The sequence below is a fragment of the Phyllobates terribilis genome, unplaced genomic scaffold (genome assembly GCF_046119375.1).
Source record: "Phyllobates terribilis strain yellow unplaced genomic scaffold, ASM4611937v1 Scaffold_11__3_contigs__length_659146591, whole genome shotgun sequence".
Taxonomy (NCBI): domain Eukaryota; kingdom Metazoa; phylum Chordata; class Amphibia; order Anura; family Dendrobatidae; genus Phyllobates; species Phyllobates terribilis.
In genome coordinates, this window is record NW_027362771.1 from 452512838 (window position 1) to 452519001 (window position 6164).

The following is a 6164-nucleotide window of genomic DNA, read 5'->3' on the forward strand; positions in this document are numbered from 1 at the left end:
CTTGCTCATTTTGAGGTAGTCTATAGTGGATTTTGACGTGTGTTTAGGATCATTATTTATTTGTTGAAGACATCCTCTTTTCAACTTCAGCTTTTTTACAGATGGTGTTATGTTTGCATCAAGAATTTGTTGAAATTTCATTGAATCCATTCTTCCCTCTACCCATGAAATGTTCCCTGTGACATTGGCTGCAACAAAATCCCAAAGCATGATTGATCCACCCCCATGCTTAATGGGTGGCGAGATGTTCTTTTCCTGAAATTCTGTGCCCTTTTTTCTCCACATATACCTTTTGATCATTGTGGCTAAAGAGTTCTATTTTAACCTCATCGGTCCACAGGACTTGTTTCAAAAATGCATCAGGCTTGTTTACATGTTCTTTTGCATACCTCTGTGTTACGCCCTCTGGCGTCGCATGTGGATTAGTAGACCCACTATGCCACAGTGCTAGGTCTGCCTAGGTAAGGGCGTAGCTAAGCGGGTACCTGGTGTTCACTGCAGCTACAGATGGTGGTCCTAAGCAGGTGCTGATACTGCTGCAGCTGCCCCCAGGAGTCATGGTAGTTGACCAGACTAAGGCTCCATTCAGACTAATAGGTTCAGTTCAGGAACAATGCAGAACGGTTACTGACATGGAGATTCAGATAGGGAAACGTTCTGATACTGGCCCAGGGGACTTCGGGAACATAGAATTATTAGTTTAACTTATTATAATAATAATTATTTATTATAATTAACATACGGCAGACCACAGATCTCATCTGTACAATAAAAAGAATATAATTAATGGTGCTTTAAAAATAAATAATAATAATAATATTAATAATAGAAACTGGTTTAAGAGAAAAGTATGCTGCTTTATTATTACGTCCATTCCCAGTACAGAAAACTTGCCATGCTTGTGTCCTCAGAGTATCAGGAGAGCCTGGCCTTGAGAGTGTAGAGATTACTTTTTGCTACGTGTATATGTCCCTGAACAAAGGCTATTCATGCATAGAATTTGTATATTCTCCTCTGGCTTGGGTGGGCTTTCTATAGGTGTAGTGCGGCATGGGGCGGTAGCCGCAGTGGCAAGGCACTCGTCTCCTTTTATGCCCTGATGTGCTACATGAGGGTCCTGGCTGGGACCCGTGGTGTGATGGCCTAATGGCTGGCAAAGACCTTAGTTTCCACAGTTCAATAAAGGAGACTGTCATTCAAAAATAAAGTCTTTACTGAACGATAACTTGGCAAAGGTTATATACAAGGGATAGCGGGTACAAAGTCGTATGATCGTTTTTTTCTACAGCTTAAAGCATTTTCTCTCACACTGTATCTTTCCTCTGTAGTTCTACTCCAGGGCTTTGCAGACACACTGTTTTGTCCTACTTCACAACAACCTAGCCTGATTGCCACAATCCTGATCAGCAAGCCTCTGTACTCGCTCAGCGGTTCCGCATCATATTTCCTCCACTACTGGCACCCTGGATCTACTGCTCAGGAGCCCCACTAGTCCCACAAACTCAGTCCTATTTTGGCCCATTACCTTCGGCATTGCAAGCTTTGGGGTTCGTGTCTGTGTCCTTTACACGGACTCTTCTTCAGAAAAGCCACTATGACTAGTCAGTCACTTTTCCTCAGGAACTCGCTATCCATTTTGCTTTGGTCTCCTCTTCCTATGGATCACCCTTTTGACAACACTGCTCACTTAGCACTCAAAACTGGAACTTTCTAATTATAGGAAGCAATCACTTACCCTAACACTAAGTACCTCCCACTATAGGCCAGTCTCAAGCATTAACTCTATCTTACCCTAATGTCACTACTACTTAAACTACAGTCAACTAATACTATCTATCCCTATACTACCCATCTTATACACTATAACACCTTACCTTATAGTATATTAATGTATGCTACTGTGGCACCCCTGTGGGTCCAGTCGCCACAGAGTTACTGCATCTCAGTCAGAGGTGTGGTACCCCACTCTCGGGTAAGGAGAGAGCACTACCCGGGACCCACACACCCACATCAAACAGCACATCACTCCAGTAGGGAAGGGCGAGATTGCTCCTGAGGGAGAGCACAGTCCCTGTCCCTGTCTGGAGGAGGGAACTAGGTAGAGGAGGTGGGTGGAGGAAGTAGTTTAGTGGAGCACACAAGGAAGGACTGAAGGTAGAGGGGACCACGTTAGTGACGTGGGTCACATGACAGACAGTATAAAAAGAGAGGTAGAAACATATAGAAGCACCCAGTGAGTGAGGACCATTGAAGAGTAGGGTCCAGACAGAGTGAGGGCCCAGTCAGAGGGGCACAGTAGGAGAGAGAACGAGAGGAGCTAGGGAGTCAGAGAAGGGCTCCAGAGACAGAGAAGGGATCCTAGGGGCATGGGAAGTGCGGAGTCCACCCGTGCTCCCGAAGTAACGCCGACCGTAGTCGGGAGAAGGGATCAGGTTGCAGTAGGGGACCGGCCCCAGATTAGTGGAGGATTGCAAGACTCAGCTAGCAAACCAGAGGCTGCGGTATCTCTAAGTGCCGTAGCCAAAACCACACACATTCGCTGAAAAGGTGGCCATATAGGACCAAGGGGACAGGGAGGATGTCGCCCGACAAGGCCCGCTGCCACTGGCTGGGGACACTGTGTGTGAGGCGCAGGGCAAAAGGGCGAGAACCAGCGCAGAGAGAGACGACCCAGGAAAGGTACACAAGAAAGGTATCCCAATCAAGTGCACCCAAGTTATCTGAGAGTTGGCTGGATCACTTCCCCAGAGGACACAGGACTCGGTGGGCTGTTATAACCTGCTGGCAGTTGTAACCTGGAACATTATAAGAACTGTGAGTAAAAACGTGAAGACAGCACCCCGCTGTGTCCTTGACTTAATTGCTGCATCATCTGCCTTGCACTACACCAACAACAAAGCTACCTCTTTAACTGCCCTGGGGCCTAGCTCTACCCGTGGAGAGCTGAACTATCTCTGCTGCGTCACCAATGGCCCCAGTGGATCTGAACAGCAGCGGCGGCCACCTATAGCTGCATACCACGGGTGGCGTCATGAAACTTTAGCTCCAAAACTTTATTCCCCTCCGTTATTGACCAGCCACGGACCGGGTCACACCACTGTGACTATCCCAAATGTACCGACCAGCCCAGCGCCGAGTACTCCACGGCCCCAGGGGGCGCGTCAAATTGGCGTCACGAACAGGATGTACTGACCCTTTACTCCGAGTCTCGTGCGCCCAGAGACTGTGTTTGAGACTGAGTAGTGGCGCTCCCCCAGGAAGAACAGGCGCCATGTGTATGTCGAAAAAGAAGAAGAGAAACCTCCTATCGTGGGTTGGGTTGCCGAATGGCTCGAAAAGCCGTGCCCGCCTCTTGCAACGAAAGCCATATTAATATTGTCTATCAGCCAGGCGGATCCGCCTCCTGGTGTGGCTGACAGCAAAATGGGAAAGATCCGCCCATGAAAGGGGAGAGGAAGGAAGGAGCCCTGGGAGAAGGGCAGATACACGTGCGGCTGCGGAGGAGTCACATCTAACCCGGTACGTGTAATGGAGGGAAACGGCAACCAGACTCCAGTTCATGGCATGGAGGCAGAAGACTCCCCCAGTAACCTGGAAGAAGTCCTGAAACAAAAAACCTCGGTGGATCTGGGGTTCCTGCAGACTGAGATGCAGGAGCTGGGCCAGCAAATGGAGCAGGCCCAGAAGGCAGCAGCAGAGAGATGGAAAGACGCGCTGCTAGAAAAGATCACTCGGCAGTGGTCGGCGTCGCGGCCTGCAGCTACCGCCCCAGCCCCGGAGGGAACTAAGGAGAAGGTTACACGCAGCACCAGAGAGGCAGCCACAGCAGGTAACGCCCTGCCCCGGTAGCTGAGGAGACCCTAATCGGACACCTGGGGCCACCAGCAGCCCTTGCACTCGGCTGGGTGTACAGAAGCGCCACGTGGGACTGGTCAGCACACGTAGAGGATCAGCTAGGGGCCCCATTAATACCTGCACCAACGCCCCAGGCCGTCTGTACAGGAAGGGTAGAGTACGAGTGAGAGAACCCAGAAGGCCATCTAATGGGGTTCCCTGGGGAGGCCCAAGTAAAGGAGACACCGGAGGAGGCCCTGCAACTGGAAGAGTTCTGCCGGCAGCAGATCCGAACATGAGAAGTGGAGGAGAAGGTGCGGCAGACCAGGTGGCAGGCCATGGAGGAGAGGAATAAGAGGGCCAAGGCCCAGGCCCGGGAGGCCAAACCTGCCAAACGGGGTGTGAGAGCGCTGGGCATCCTAGTAAAATTAGATCTACGCAAGGGCTGGGGTTTCATCAGAGAGTCCAATGCTGCCCAGGATCTCTTCGTCCCCAGGAGGGACGTGGAGTCCCACCTTCAACAAGGACACCCTGACCGTGACTTGTACCCAGGCGATCGAGTCACCTACACCCGGCATCGAGGAGAGAGGGTGTGGTACGCGCTCAATGTGCGGAAGACGAGTGCAGCAGCTTCAACCCTGGCTGCAGCAAATAACCTAGATGCGCCATCTAACGACAGGGAGGATTACGTGCTACCCTGGAAAAAGGCACCCCGGAAGAGGCAATTAGAACTGAACTGCGGAGCCGCAGAAGAAGTGAGTGTAAATAGTTACCCGTTTGGGTGTTTATATCAAAATTAATAAGTTAATAACTGTGTGTGATGTTAACATAATTAGTACTCGGTAGAAAAAGAAAAGAAAAGACGTTATGGTTGTGGACAGTGAACAGCCAGGACTTTTACTGTAAAAAGTTGGCACTTCTTAATGTGTTTTTTGTTGGTTTTATAGGCCACTGAACAAAAACCTGTTTGGCGTGGCCAAACACGTGGTTCAATGAGTGGATCAGCTATGCCCTGCAGCCACGCCCATTGCCTACAGTGGGGGTTTTAGGACGGTTCCCCCATATTGCACTTGAAACAGTGAGATGGACACCCTGATAGGCTTCTCCCTGCTCCTCGTGGAGTTCTGCTGTCACCAGAGACGAGGGGGTCTGACAACCTCCGAGTAAGTCCAGTGCTCAATCAGGACCCCGCACCAGAGTGTTCCTAGACTGCAGACCGGGTACTTTCCTGTCTGTGTGTGTGTGTACATAGGCCGGGTCTCCCTCTGAACTCCTCTCAGAAAAAGGGTACGGGTAGCAGCTTCGCTCCTTCCGTTACCCGGTGGGATCCTCAGGGCCTACCGTGCTTTCCCAACCAGGACGTAGAGTAGCAAGGTCGGGTGTCGGGGGCCGGTACCCCTCTTGCAGCCGGACTCCCTTTGAATATATCAGGTTGGCGAGGACAGGTGGCGTATAACACTCCGTCTGCATCCTCCCTGGGATCCATTTGCTGTGGAGCTACATTCCTGAGCTCCGGGCCTTCTTGGTCATGGTCCTTGACCGGATTGAGACATCCATTATCTGCAACCTGCCCCTCGACCCAAGGCTAAGGTACGAGGGCTGTGTCTCTGTCCTCTGCAGGCCCACACAGGATCCACGCTCAGGGAGGGAGATTACAATACAAAGACCGAGAACCAAAATGGCTTTTTTTATTAAATATGAAATTTAAAGTGTCACTAAAATGTGAGTCCTCCACCCTCACCTACTAAATGGTTCCCCTAGCTCTTGGTTCCCCAGTCTCCCGGTAACCAGGAGGGCAGCACCTAGTGCATTCTAGCCCCCTCTGGTGGGAGAAGTGTGGTGTTGGATGTGAAGGAAGGGTCCGGACCATCGCACTGTTTTTACCTCAGAGGAGGAACACTACACTCCATTAAAGAAGTGCAGCATCCCTGTGGCGGTCGAACCCTCAGGGGTGCCACAAATGCATTCTAAAAATTTTGCATGTCTTAAATTCTTGTTTTTTTTTTTACTCTGTTCCAGCACGCGGATGTGCTGTGTTTAACGGGGAGGTATGTGGCGCCCCTGCGGGTCCAGTCGCCACAGAGGTGCTGCATCTCAGCCAGAGGTGTGGTACCCCACTCTCGGGTAAGGAGGGACCACTACCCGGGACCCACACACCCAAATCCAACACCACATCACTCCAGTAGGGAAGGGCGAGATTGCTCCTGACGGAGAGTATAGTCTCTGTCCCTGTCTGGAGGAGGGAACTAGGTAGAGGAGGTGGGTGGAGGAAGTAGTTTAGGGGAGCACACAAGGAAGGACTGACGGTAGAGGAAAGACTGAAGGTAGAG